The sequence below is a fragment of the Molossus molossus genome, unplaced genomic scaffold (genome assembly GCF_014108415.1).
Source record: "Molossus molossus isolate mMolMol1 unplaced genomic scaffold, mMolMol1.p scaffold_m16_p_5, whole genome shotgun sequence".
Lineage (NCBI taxonomy): Eukaryota > Metazoa > Chordata > Mammalia > Chiroptera > Molossidae > Molossus > Molossus molossus.
Window position 1 is genome coordinate 46,583,550 of NW_023425388.1, and position 12,345 is coordinate 46,595,894.

General features: G+C 38.6%; 1 pseudogene; it reads left to right on the forward strand.

Annotated features, from left to right (window-relative positions):
* Positions 1-11,108: 11,108 nt before the first annotated feature.
* LOC118617736 lies at positions 11,109-11,877 on the forward strand (annotated as a pseudogene).
* Positions 11,878-12,345: the final 468 nt, after the last annotated feature.

Consider the following 12,345-nt stretch of genomic DNA (forward strand, 5'->3'; position numbering starts at 1 on the left):
GAGAGAAACATTGACGTGAAAGGGACACATTGAGTGGCTGCCACCCGCACAACCAACCAGGGCCGGGGACGAACTGCAACCGAGGTACGTGCACTTAGCGGGAACTGAACCCGGGTCTCTCTGGACCGCAGGCCGACGCTCTAACTGCTGAACCAAACTGGCCAGGGCCAAGGCCTAGTTTTTTATGATTCTGTGAAAAACAGCTAGCAAGGGTTCTACTTCAGATAAGGTACACAAAATGTTTGAATAACCCAAACTTCCTGAATCTTTCTTTCCTACAAGAAAATAAAATTATTTCTATTTGTAAATAATACATTTAGGCAGAACTTAAGTAAATGGTAATTATCGTGTTACCTTTTCACAAAAGTTGACTGCAGTATAGCACTAAACGTTTACTTATTTTTTTGTTACAAGGAAAGAAGGAAGGAAGGAAAGAAGGAAGGAAGGAAATAGAAAAGGGGAGAGAAAGAAAGCCAGGCTTGAGTACACATATGTTACACATTCACATATATAACATGCATGCACAACATATGTGTTACACACATACTTGCATGTGTATTACATATACACAAGTAGTCAAACTGACAACTTCTTTGAGTTCTCTGATTTTTCCTTGCTAGAGCAGAATGAGGAAAATGCTGTCCTGTAGCAAGCTCGTGTTCCCAGCAGCTCGTGGCCCCCTTTCTCGGAGTGAGACGGTGGGCTCCACACATGCTGGATTCTGCAGAGGAGTCTGATCGTTTGGCTTTTTCTGTGCTGCTAACAGGAGTCGGCTTTATGAATCAATCATGAATTGACTGACTTATAACTGTTTATATTCATAACTATAATTATTTATAAAAATATAAAGTTAAAACTGAGAAATTTTATCAAATAAAAGTAAATAAATAAAAAACCACTATTGTTTGGCAAAAAGTAACTATAATTATTTATATTATATATCACTGTTAAGTCAAATATCATGAATTATCATCTAATCTGGGCATTTAGAGATTTTCTGATCGATTTGTTTAAGCCTGCATTCACCCAAAGAGGTCTTCAAGATCACTCTATTGTTTCCAAGAGACCCTAATTCAGATCGAAACTTTAATCTCACACAGAAAAACTTTAATCACACATACAGTTCTGTCCCGCAGTCTTGGTACAACTTCCCAAACTTCAATGTTGTAATTGTAGGCACAAAACAAATGCTAAGTTATTTTAAACTTGAAATTGTGTTTTTTTAATTCATAATTCACAGAGGAAGTTTTTGTGTCACCTGTTATCTTCATGATTTTTCATGGTCATGGAGTTTCTGAGCCAGTCCACCCTCAGACCTGCGCCTCCATGTGCGCTGCTACCATGATGCTCTCGTTGGAAGGATTCAAAGTACTTTACCCACCTTCCGTAAACAAGGGGTGTTGGTATGACATAAGATTTTTAGATTTCTTAGAAAAGATAAAAAAGTCATTTTCATTTATGTGTATACGTTATATATCAGCAACAGTGAAGCTAAGTGGTATTATTGGATAGAGCAGAATAAGAAAAGGTGGTGTTGTTTACATGAAACTAAGTGTTGTTGGTACAGTTCAAATGGCTAGAGAAAACACTGGTTTTTCCCAAAGATAAACCAAAAATTAAAAAAATATTAAGTGATGACTGTAATAAATTACTGAGATTGAAAATGAAGAATTCTAATATCACATCAGATTTACTCTTGGTAAGGGGAGGGAAGACATGAATAGAGCAAGATAAAACTGCACACCAATAACACGAGAAAAAGTACATCATGGATAAACTTTATTTTAACTGCACTAGATCTGATACATTTATTATATGCTTATATTATACAAAGTGGTATCATTGCAAAGCTAGAAATCCTTGATGCATTTAGGAAGAAATACTTACCAGAAAGATAAATGAGTACTTAATTTTTAATTAAAACTAAGCTAGCCTGGCCAGTGTGGCTCAGTGGTTGAGCACTGGCACATGCACCAAGAAGTCGCCGGTTCAATTCCCAGTCAGGGCACATGCCTGGGTTGTGGGCCTGATCCCCAGTGTGGGGCACGCAGGAGGCAGCCAATCAATGTTCTTTCTCATTGATGTTTCTATCTCTCTCTCGCTCAGAAAATCAATAAAGAAAAAAAAATTAAGGTAAAACATGTACAAATCTTAAAACCATCCATGATCATATGACAAAAGTACGTTTATATGGTAAAAGAGAATTAAGCCGTTCCAGAATAGGAAATTGGTGACATATATAAATATGTAGGAAAATTTCTCCCTTAATATCTCCACATTTCTTTCTTTTCTAAGAAAGAAGATCTGGAAGTACTGGCCTATGATCCTACATGGCAACTGGCAGATGCTAAGCGCGGGTGTACCCTTTAGATAGAGTCTCTCCAGTTTTCCATAGTTCCCACCAGCCAGTCTCATATTACTCCCAGACTGGTTACCTGCACGATCTCTTGGTGGCTTTTGAGTTTTAACCCCTGATATGCTAAGCATTACTCTGGGCCACTTCTTTTATCTTGGTGATCCTTGGAAATATCCCAGGAGACAGGTAGCGTATTCATATTTTGCAGATAAAGAAACCAAAGCTCTGGGAGATTGGATAATTTGCAGAATTGTTCATATAAGAATAGACTATCATGCTCTTTATTACCTTTCTCTGTAAATAATACTTTAAGGATTAGAAAAGTTTAGACCAGTCATTCTTAAACTTAGATACATATTAAAATCACCTGAAAAGCTTTAAAAAAAAATGTGTGGGCCCCATCCCAGGCCATATAAATCAGAATTTCCTGAGGTGGCATGGATAATTTTTTGTGTTTCTCAGATGATTTTCATGTACAGCCAGGGATACAAACTGCTAGTTTAGGTATCAAAAGACAAGATGATTTCCAGTTTGTTCTTAATTCTGATTTTTACTAGTTGTGCCCATGAAAACACAGTTGAACACATTTGACATTACAAATAAAAAAAAACACCTTTATTTAATGTTTTTCTTTTGAAGTGCCTATTCTATTATATAGACAAAACATTAACAAACCTCCTAAAGTGAGTTTGACTTGACCCAATTCTACATGGAGTTTGTATAAGCCCTGTTTGTTAAAGGACTGAAACAAAGCAAATATTTGAATTCTGGTGCCTGTGTGCTATAGTTATCAAGCATCTTCACACAGCTAAGTTTCAACTTTGCACATGTAGGGCTCAGCTGGGCCTCTGCATTGAGCAACTGTTTTAATGTAGGTCCCAAGGGCAAAGTTTGCATCTCCTCTGATGCTTTAGGCCTGTGATGGGTACAACATGCAAAGCCCAGTTTGACCAATCAGTAAACAAATAATGAAACTGGTTGTTTGATTACTTTTTTAAAAATAAGAAATTGGACTTTAACTGGTCAGACTATCTCAGGGGATTGCATGTATAGACCATCTACAATATTAGTGCTATCATTGTATTTTATAAAGTGGTTGGGAAAATTTGATGTAATATTTCTACAGATCGATTTCAGAAATTATTAGGCCTGGAGAGAAGAAGGAAGAAAGTAGAAAATATAATTATTAACTCATAGCAAAATGTGACACAATTTTTGCTTTAAAATAAACTCCATGCATTATAGATAAGTGTTTTTAGAGGCCTCATTCAGTCAGAACTGCCCCCTCACCCCCCAAAAAACCTTCAAATTACTTTCCACTTTGGGGTTATGTCTTTACCACTAAGTATACTGGGAATGATTCTACATTAAAGTGATTTTAAATAGAAAAAACACCATCTAAAATGAGAACTTTTACTTCAGACATGACTTATTTGGATACATCATAAAATTTTGTGGAGAACAATTTTAAAGCAAGATTTAAGATTGCAATGTTCTCTATTTTGTGAATAGTGCGCTGGATAGTAGATATCAGAATTTGACTATTTGTACAAAATTAGAAGCGAAAGAAGCACTGGGTGTGCACGCGTGTGCACGCGTGTGTGGAGGCTCATCAGCCTGCTTTCAACAGGTAACTGAAATAATCGCTCAGCATCAACAGGCTCTGTTAAAACCCCCTAATTCAGCTCATTTTAGCTCATTAATTCTCAAAGCACCTTCATAAGTAAGAATACTAATAAGACTGTATTTTACATGTAGATCACAGAGACAGTGAATATGACTTGCTGAAGGTGAGGTTGAAATTGCATGACGTTCAGATCATTGTACTGAGCACTGTATTGTAGCAAATACAAGTTAGATACACAGATGATGATAGATAGAGAGATAGACAGACATGTACCAAACATACATATATACACATATATCAAATATATACATATAATACTTATAGTGTAGATTTTGATATAAATGTCATAATATCAAATTCCTTGTGATAACAAATTTTAGTTAGAATCAAGTTTATTGTAAACAACAAAAACCAATTCAAATTAACCTAAACAACAAATGGGATTTATTAGCTAGCATACTATAAAATCCAGGGGACAGAGCTGGCTTCATTCAGTGGCAAGTGATGTCATCAGGGCTCTGTCTTGGTTTCTTTCTCAGATTGTCTTCACTTGGCAGCAAGATGCTGAGAAACCTCCCTCCGCCCTCACCACCACTTGCAGTCCAGCAGTCCCTCTGGAAAGCATTGTTCTTCAGTAGCTCCCACAAAAACCCCTGCACAGCACTCTGATTAGCCTGGCTTGGGTCAGTCTACCTTTCCTGTAACTATCACTGTGGCCTGAAGGGTAGAGTCCTCTGATTGCCTAGGCTCAAGTTATTACCCACCCTTGTCTCTGGGTGAGGAAGGAAGGGGCCAGGGTTATTCTGCCTCCCCAGCCACAGGAAGAGGGTCCTCTCTTGGGAAAGAGAGTTCTGCTACCAGGAGAATGTGGAGAAAGGCAGTGGCTCGACAAAAACCACATAACTCCCTTTACCTAGCACCCGCCTCCCAGCCTAGCCTTATGAGCTCTCATTCCTCATAAATGCACTAACTCTAGCCAGACCCAACTACTAGATTTCCTGAACCTGACGTGTTTGTTGAGTGAGTTAATGAGTGACTGTAGCAATAGAAGTGCCTCTATGCTATTACTGAGTATACAGAAAACCTGAAGCCTCCTGAGGGAACTGAATATTCCAGATAACTAAAGATAATGGATATTGTTCTTAAGTGACCTTTATTATTCCATAGAGTGTTGGGTTAATATGAAAGCGGGATTATCAATGATGGGTTTATGTGCTGAGTGTACTTCTGTCTATTTATAAATCTAAGTATCTGTCTCCTCTCCAGATTCCTGAAGGCAGGAATCCCATTGTCATTGCGTCCTTCAAAGCATGTACTATAATGCTGTGCACATACCATATGCTTAGTAAAAGTTTGTGAACTGAAATGAATAGTTGATTTCAGTTCTTAAGCAGGACACTTCCTACTTTCTGAAAATAGGATGGCTATTTTCCTTCAAGCAGCTATCAAATGTTATAATATAAACATGTGTCTTGATACAGAGTCTCTGCCCTAAGTATAAACATTCTGACCTTATAGGAGTTGTCCCAAGCAGCCTGTGTAATAAAAATTGTCGCCTGGTTTTTAGATTGAAGTTGAGCACTGCAGTGTTTTAGAAATATTGAAGTCCATGGGTGATAAAACTCCTACTTATATAGATTTGCCTCTATTATTTGCAGGCAGATTGGCTTAACTTGTTTTTAACAATAGTATGGAGAATTTAAAAGGAAGTAAGAGTATCCACCAATTAAACTTTATTCTGTGAACTATTTTGCTCTATCTGTAAGTCAAATCTGCCAGGTATGCTGCTATTAATAAATCACATTAGTACAGTAGTTTATAATCTATAAATTTCTTTCACATTTATAAATTTCATAACTCATGTGAAGAAGAAAAAACACTCAGGGTTTTAGTTGACAGCAAGTATAAAGTGAATCAACAAGTGCTTAACTGTCAAGAAACAATGCTATTTCAGACTAAATTAATAGAACTAAAGTGTCTGAACAAAGGAGGTGATAGTTTCTCTGCGGTCTGTACCAGTTAGAAAGCATCTGGGGCATTGTGTTCAGCTCTGGGCTTCATCAAGTTTTAAGAGGGTCATTGATTGACACATCTGGAGCTTGTCCAAAGAAGAGCAACCAGAGGGTGTGAGATCTGAGGCCAAGTCACATGAGGAACAGCTGAAAGAGCTGAAGATATTTGGTCTAAAAGGAGCAATACTTAATTGGAAAAAAATAGCAACATCCTTTTAATATTAATAGGGCTATCATAAGAAGTAAGAATTAGGCCTTTGCATATATTTACTTAGAGTACAGAATTAGGACCAAAAGCTGAAAGCTACACATTTCAGTTCAATTTTTTTAAAAGCCTAAAGTCCCCCAAAATTCTTTTCAAATGGCATGATGTCACTGGAAGTGAGAACTCAATGTCTACATCATCCTTTATCAGGGATCTCAGCTTCACCATCTATTAGCTATGTGGCTTTGGACAAGTTACTTTACCTCTTTAAGCCTCTTTTCTAATCTTAAATATAGAATTTTTAGGATTTCTGCAAGGGTTACATGAGATGATGCAAATCAGACCATCAGCAGTGTCTGCTCATGGTATGTGCTTGGTGAAGGATAGCATTATCAGAGTAGCTTGAGAAGGGCATCTACAACCCAGGCAAAAAGAGTAGGGAAGGATGATCATATCAGGGTTTAACTCCCTAGGCCATTATACACAATCAAAGGTCAACAGACATTGGTGTGGAAAACTGTATCCTCATCATGTAGTACAGTGATTGCTTTTTTGTCTTGAATTTTGTTGGAAACTTTAGCCAAGGGAATTACTTTTTTTTTTAATAGTCAAAAAATGTTTAGGGAATAGTGCCCTGACTTAATGGAATGCCATGGAGTATTATTTTTAAGTACTTGGGAAGGAGACTTACACAAGGAGAGGTAGCAGAGATGTAAGAGGGTGGTTGTTGAGCCAAGCAAAGGCCAACTTATAGTTTGTGATATACATTATGCATAAGAAATAATTTAAGACACTCAAAATGGAATATAGAGAACATAAATGTAATGTGTAGCCCAGAGGCAACAAAGAATTTATGGGAACTGATTCCATCCAAATTGCAAGCATTAATTAAGCACCATGTCAGCTTTGAAGAATAAAAGCTGAACATAAGAGATACAAAAATGACTTCCGGTCAAGATGGCGGGTAGGTAAATGCAGTATCGAGTCCTCCCACAACCACATCAAAGTTACAACTAAACTACAGAACAACCATCATTCAGAACCATCTGAAATCAAGCTGAACTGCCTGAATTGAAGTCCTACAACTATAGAATTGAAGAAGCAGCCACATCGAGACTGGTAGGAGTGGCGGAGGGGACAGGTTGGTCCCACACCCACGTGTGGCAGATAAAAATCAGGAGGACACCTCAGCTGGGAAGGTCCTCCCTGAGGACTGAGGGGTCCCCATCCCACACCAGGTGCCCAGCTCAGGGTTCCAGTGCCCGGAAGAGAATCCCCATAACCTCTGGCTGGAAAAAACCAGCGGGAACTGAGGCTCAGGGAGACTGAGGCAGCTGGAGCCCCAAGCAGCTCCTCTTAAAGGGCCTGTGCACAGACTTACTCAGACTCACTCCCTCTAAGCTTGGAGGGGAGGCAGCTCAAGGGGTGCCAGAGGCATACAGGGAAGAACTGAACTGTTTGGCACTGAAACGAGGGCTGGAGAGGGGGCTTTCCCTGGGAAAGAAGTGCAGTCAGAGGCCTTTGTTCCTTTGGTGAGTTCTTCTCTGGAGTGGGAGACAGAAGCCATATCTGGGACTCCAGCAACCTGGCTCACACTGGTAGCCCCACCTTGGTGACTCCCTGAAGCCCCGCCCCACCCAACTTTCAGGCCCACCCAAGCTGTTGCCAGTTGGTTGACTGTAGGATTGGCCTGTCTTGGATCCTGTTTCAGGTTTTTCTAAATTCTTTCAAACAAGCAGCATCTGGTCTCAGCTAGCCCCATACCTCTCGTTAAGTAACACACAGAAACAAACACAGGGAGGCAGCCAAAATGAGGAGACAAAGAAACAGGTCCCAAATGAAAGAACAGAACAAAACCCTAGGAAAAGAACTAAGCGAAATGGAGATAAGCAACCTAACAGATGCTGAGTTCAAAACACTGCTTATAAGGATGCTCAATGGACTTAGTGAGAACCTCAGCAAACTTAGTGAGGGCCTCAAGAGCATAAAAAAGGACCACTCAGAAATGAAGGAGGCACTAACTGAAATAAAGAATAATTTACACAGATTCAGTAGTAGAGTAGGTAAAGCTAAGAAGCAAACCATCGATTTGGAATATAAGGAAGCAAAAAACACCCAATCAGAACAGGAAAAGAAAAAAGAATCCAAAAAAAATAAGGATAGTGTAAGGAGTCCTGGGACAACTTCAAGCGTGCCAACATTCGCATCTTGGGGGTGCCAGAAGGAGAAGAGAGAGAATAAGAAATCGAAAACCTATTTGAAACAATAATGGCAGAAAATTTCCTTAACTTGGTGAAGGAAACAGACATACAAGTCCAGGAAGCACAGAGAGTCCCAAACAAGATGAACTCCAAGAGGCCCATACCAAGACACATCATCATCAAAATGCAAAAGGTTCAAGACAAAGAGAGAATCTTAAAAGCAGCAAGAGAAAAGCAGTTAGTTACCTACAAGGGATTTCCCATAAAACTGTCAGCTGATTTCTCAAAAGAAACTTTGCAGGCCAGAAGGGAGTGGCAAGAAATATTCAGAGTGATGAAAAGCAAGAACCTACAACCAAGATTACTCTGTCCTGCAAAGCTGTCATTTAGAATCGATGACCATATGAAGAGTTTCCCAGACAAGAAAAAGTTAAAGGAGTTCACCACCACCAAACCATTATTATATGAAATGTTGAAGGGTCTTCTTGAAGAAAAAGATAAAAAATAAGAACAAACAAAATGGCAATGAATATATATCTATTGACAATTGAATCTACACACAAAATAAACAAGCAGAACAGAAACATTCTCATAAATATAAAGAACATTCTATTGGTTGCCAGATGGGAGGGAGTTTGGGGGAATGGGTGAAAAAGGTGAAGGGATTAAGAAGTACAAATTGGTTGCTATACTGACAAACCTCAAAGACAAAGATGGGAAGAAATAAACCAAAGAATTTATATGCATATATGCATAACCAATGAACACAGACAACAGTGTGGGAAAAGGCAGGAGGGGGACGGGAGTGGGGAGGAAGGGGTCAATGGGGGGAAAATGAGGAACATCTGTAATACATTTAACAATAAAGATTTAAAAAAAAGAAAAATAAATAAAAAAAAGAAATACAAACATAACTATAGAAAATGATCCCTGCCCTATGAATTTTATGTAGTGTAGTCTGCGATACAGAAATATATGGAACTCGTTATAAGTCCAAACAAAATAATTTAAACCTAATGCTATGGGAAAACAGAGTAGGGAGCAATGACTATAAAGGACATATAATTCAGGTGTGGAGTGTTGGGAAGTTTTGCACAAGTGCTATTGATACTGGTCCTCCTTTCTGTATGTGGCGAAAGGAGGACACGCACTCAAGGTCTTGGGAAGCATTAGTCAAGGTGAAGAGATCTGGGGGAGCATCAGTCTTCCAGGGATGGCAAGCTGTCTGGAGTGGCTTGAATACAAGAAATTGTGGGAAAGGAAGGAGTGGCAGGAGAACCTAGAAAAGCAAGTGTGGTCTGATGTTAAGGACTGGAAAACTATGCTAAGGAATTGAATGAAGAAAGAATTATTGGTGGGGCAGCTCCACGATAACGTATTTACTGTTAGGTGTCCCTATGGGGCCACTGATGACTTCCTCGAGCCAGAGGGTAACAAAACATCTCATGAAGGTTGCTGAACTTGTGTTGAGATTATTAGTAGAGGTCTCAGACTGAGGTGAGAGAAGATATAACTTAGAGATCCCCCAAAGTTCTTGAATATGGAGTGAAATATGAGTGTTGTGTTTGGGGAAAGACAGACAGACATTTGTAAAGATTACAGAAGGGAAAGACTAGAGGCAGGAAACTGTGGTATGAGATGATGGGGAGGAGCCTGCTATGTGCACTCTGGCTAAGGAAATGGGTAAGTAGTAGTGGGCTAGTAGGCAACATTCAGGAGTAAATGGAAGGACTGGTAAAGAAATAAGTAGGAAAGAAGAATAGTGAAAATTACATATAAATATATGTTTCCAAAGTTCATGCTGCATAAATATATACTTAAAAGATACTATGGCTTAGGTTGCCTTTCTGATTCCTGTAGTCTGTCACTGACCTGCTTTAAAAAACAAGCAAACACCCTATCTTGATGAAAGTCTGCTTTTTTATTTCCCTATTTTACTTTTATTTGGAGGAGGGAATTTTCACTTACAGCTTACATATATTATTATTTTGTATTAAAAATTCAAGAGGAAGGAAGCTCATTTTATAAGCCCAGCATTATCCTAATTCCAAAACCAGATAAAGACACTACAAAGAAAAAAAAAATTACAGGCCATGATCAACAAAATGCAAAATCCTCAACAAAATATTAGCAAATCGAATCGAACTCAGCAATACATTAAAAAGATCATATACCATTATCAACTGGGATTTATTCCTGAGATATAAGGCTGGTACAATATTCACAAATTAACATGATACATACACCACACTAACAAAATGAAGGATAAACATCATATGATTATTTTCTAATTTTAGTTCTATCCAGTCACAAGAACTTCTTAACAAAGAGTATAGTTTCTGCATTAAGGAAGGGAATTTCTGCCTAATGGAACTGAACAAGGATAGTTACTGATTATGAATCCCCCTCGCCCACCCCTGGTTGTATTTGTAAGGAGTACAGCAGCAAATTGCATTTTAATTTTTGGAGCTTTGTGAGCACATCTATAATAAAATTTTTGGTATTTACAAATTGGGGTATTCTAATGATGACTGTGAAGCAAACTTTGTCATGGGTGTGCCTAACACATCCAGACCACTTCTGAACTTAATCTTGTGAATTAAGAATGCAATTTCCAAAAATGCCGCAGCCTTCCCTGTAGATCTTCGAGCCGTAGTTTCGGCAGCGCTCCTTGATCCGCAGCTTTGCAGGAGCTGACAGGCGAACCATGTTTTGCAACCAATATGACAATGATGTCACTGTTTGGAGCCCTCAGGGCAGGATTCATCAAATTGAATGTGCATTGGAAGCTGTCAAACAAGGTTCAGCCACAGTTGGTCTGAAATAAAAAACCCATGCAGTATTGGTTGCATTGGAGAGAGCACAGTCAGAGCTTGCAGCCCATCAGAAAAAAATTCTTCATGTTGACAACCATATTGGTATCTCAATTGCGGGACTTACGGCTGATGCTAGACTGTTATGTAATTTTATGTACCAGGAGTGTTTGGATTCCAGATTTGTATTTGACAGACCTCTTCCTGTGTCTCATCTTGTATCTCTAATTGGAAGCAAGACCCAGATGCCAACGCAGAGATATGGCCGAAGACCATATGGGGTTAGACTGCTTATTGCTGGATATGGTGATATGGGCCCTCATATTTTCCAAACCTGTCCATCTGCTAACTATTTTGACTGCAGAGCTATGTCCATCGGAGCCCGTTCTCAACCAGCTCGTACTTACTTGGAGAGACATGTCTGAGTTTATGGAGTGCAATTTGAATGAACTGGTTAAGCATGGTCTTCATGCTTTAAGAGAGAAAATTCCTGCAGAACAGGACCTAACTACAAAGAATGTTTCCATTGGAATTGTTGGCAAAGACTTGGAGTTTACGATTTGTGATGATGAAGGTCTGGAAGAAAGGCCGCAGAGAAAGGCAGAGCCTGCTCAACCTGCCGATGAAACTGCAGAAAAGGTTGATGAACCAACGGAGCATTAAGTGATCATCTCCCAGTCTATATGTGTATTATCAAATGTGTAAGAATGCAAAAACATGTACTGATGACAATAATCTATACTTTGAACCAAAAGATACAGTGGTGGAATGGTATGTTTTAAGAAACAGTCCAGACTTGAGTTTTTCCAAGCAACTTCACTGAAACCATATAATGGGATACATTTTTTTTTTTTAGAGGATCTATATAATCATTTTCTAGAAAGTATAGTTATCTGTACTAATGCTTTTATATGAAGAACATAGTGTCTTTGTGTTTTTAAAGACAACTGTGAAATAAAATTGTTTCATCTGCTGGTAAACAAAAAAAAAAAGAATGCAATTTTCTCTCATTTGATTTTCTTAAACTGAAAACCTATCAAAAAGTCATGATATTTTCAATACCCTTTGACTCAGCTTCCTAAGAATTTACCATTCAAAATTTTCATGGATATATTCAAAGTTATTGTTATT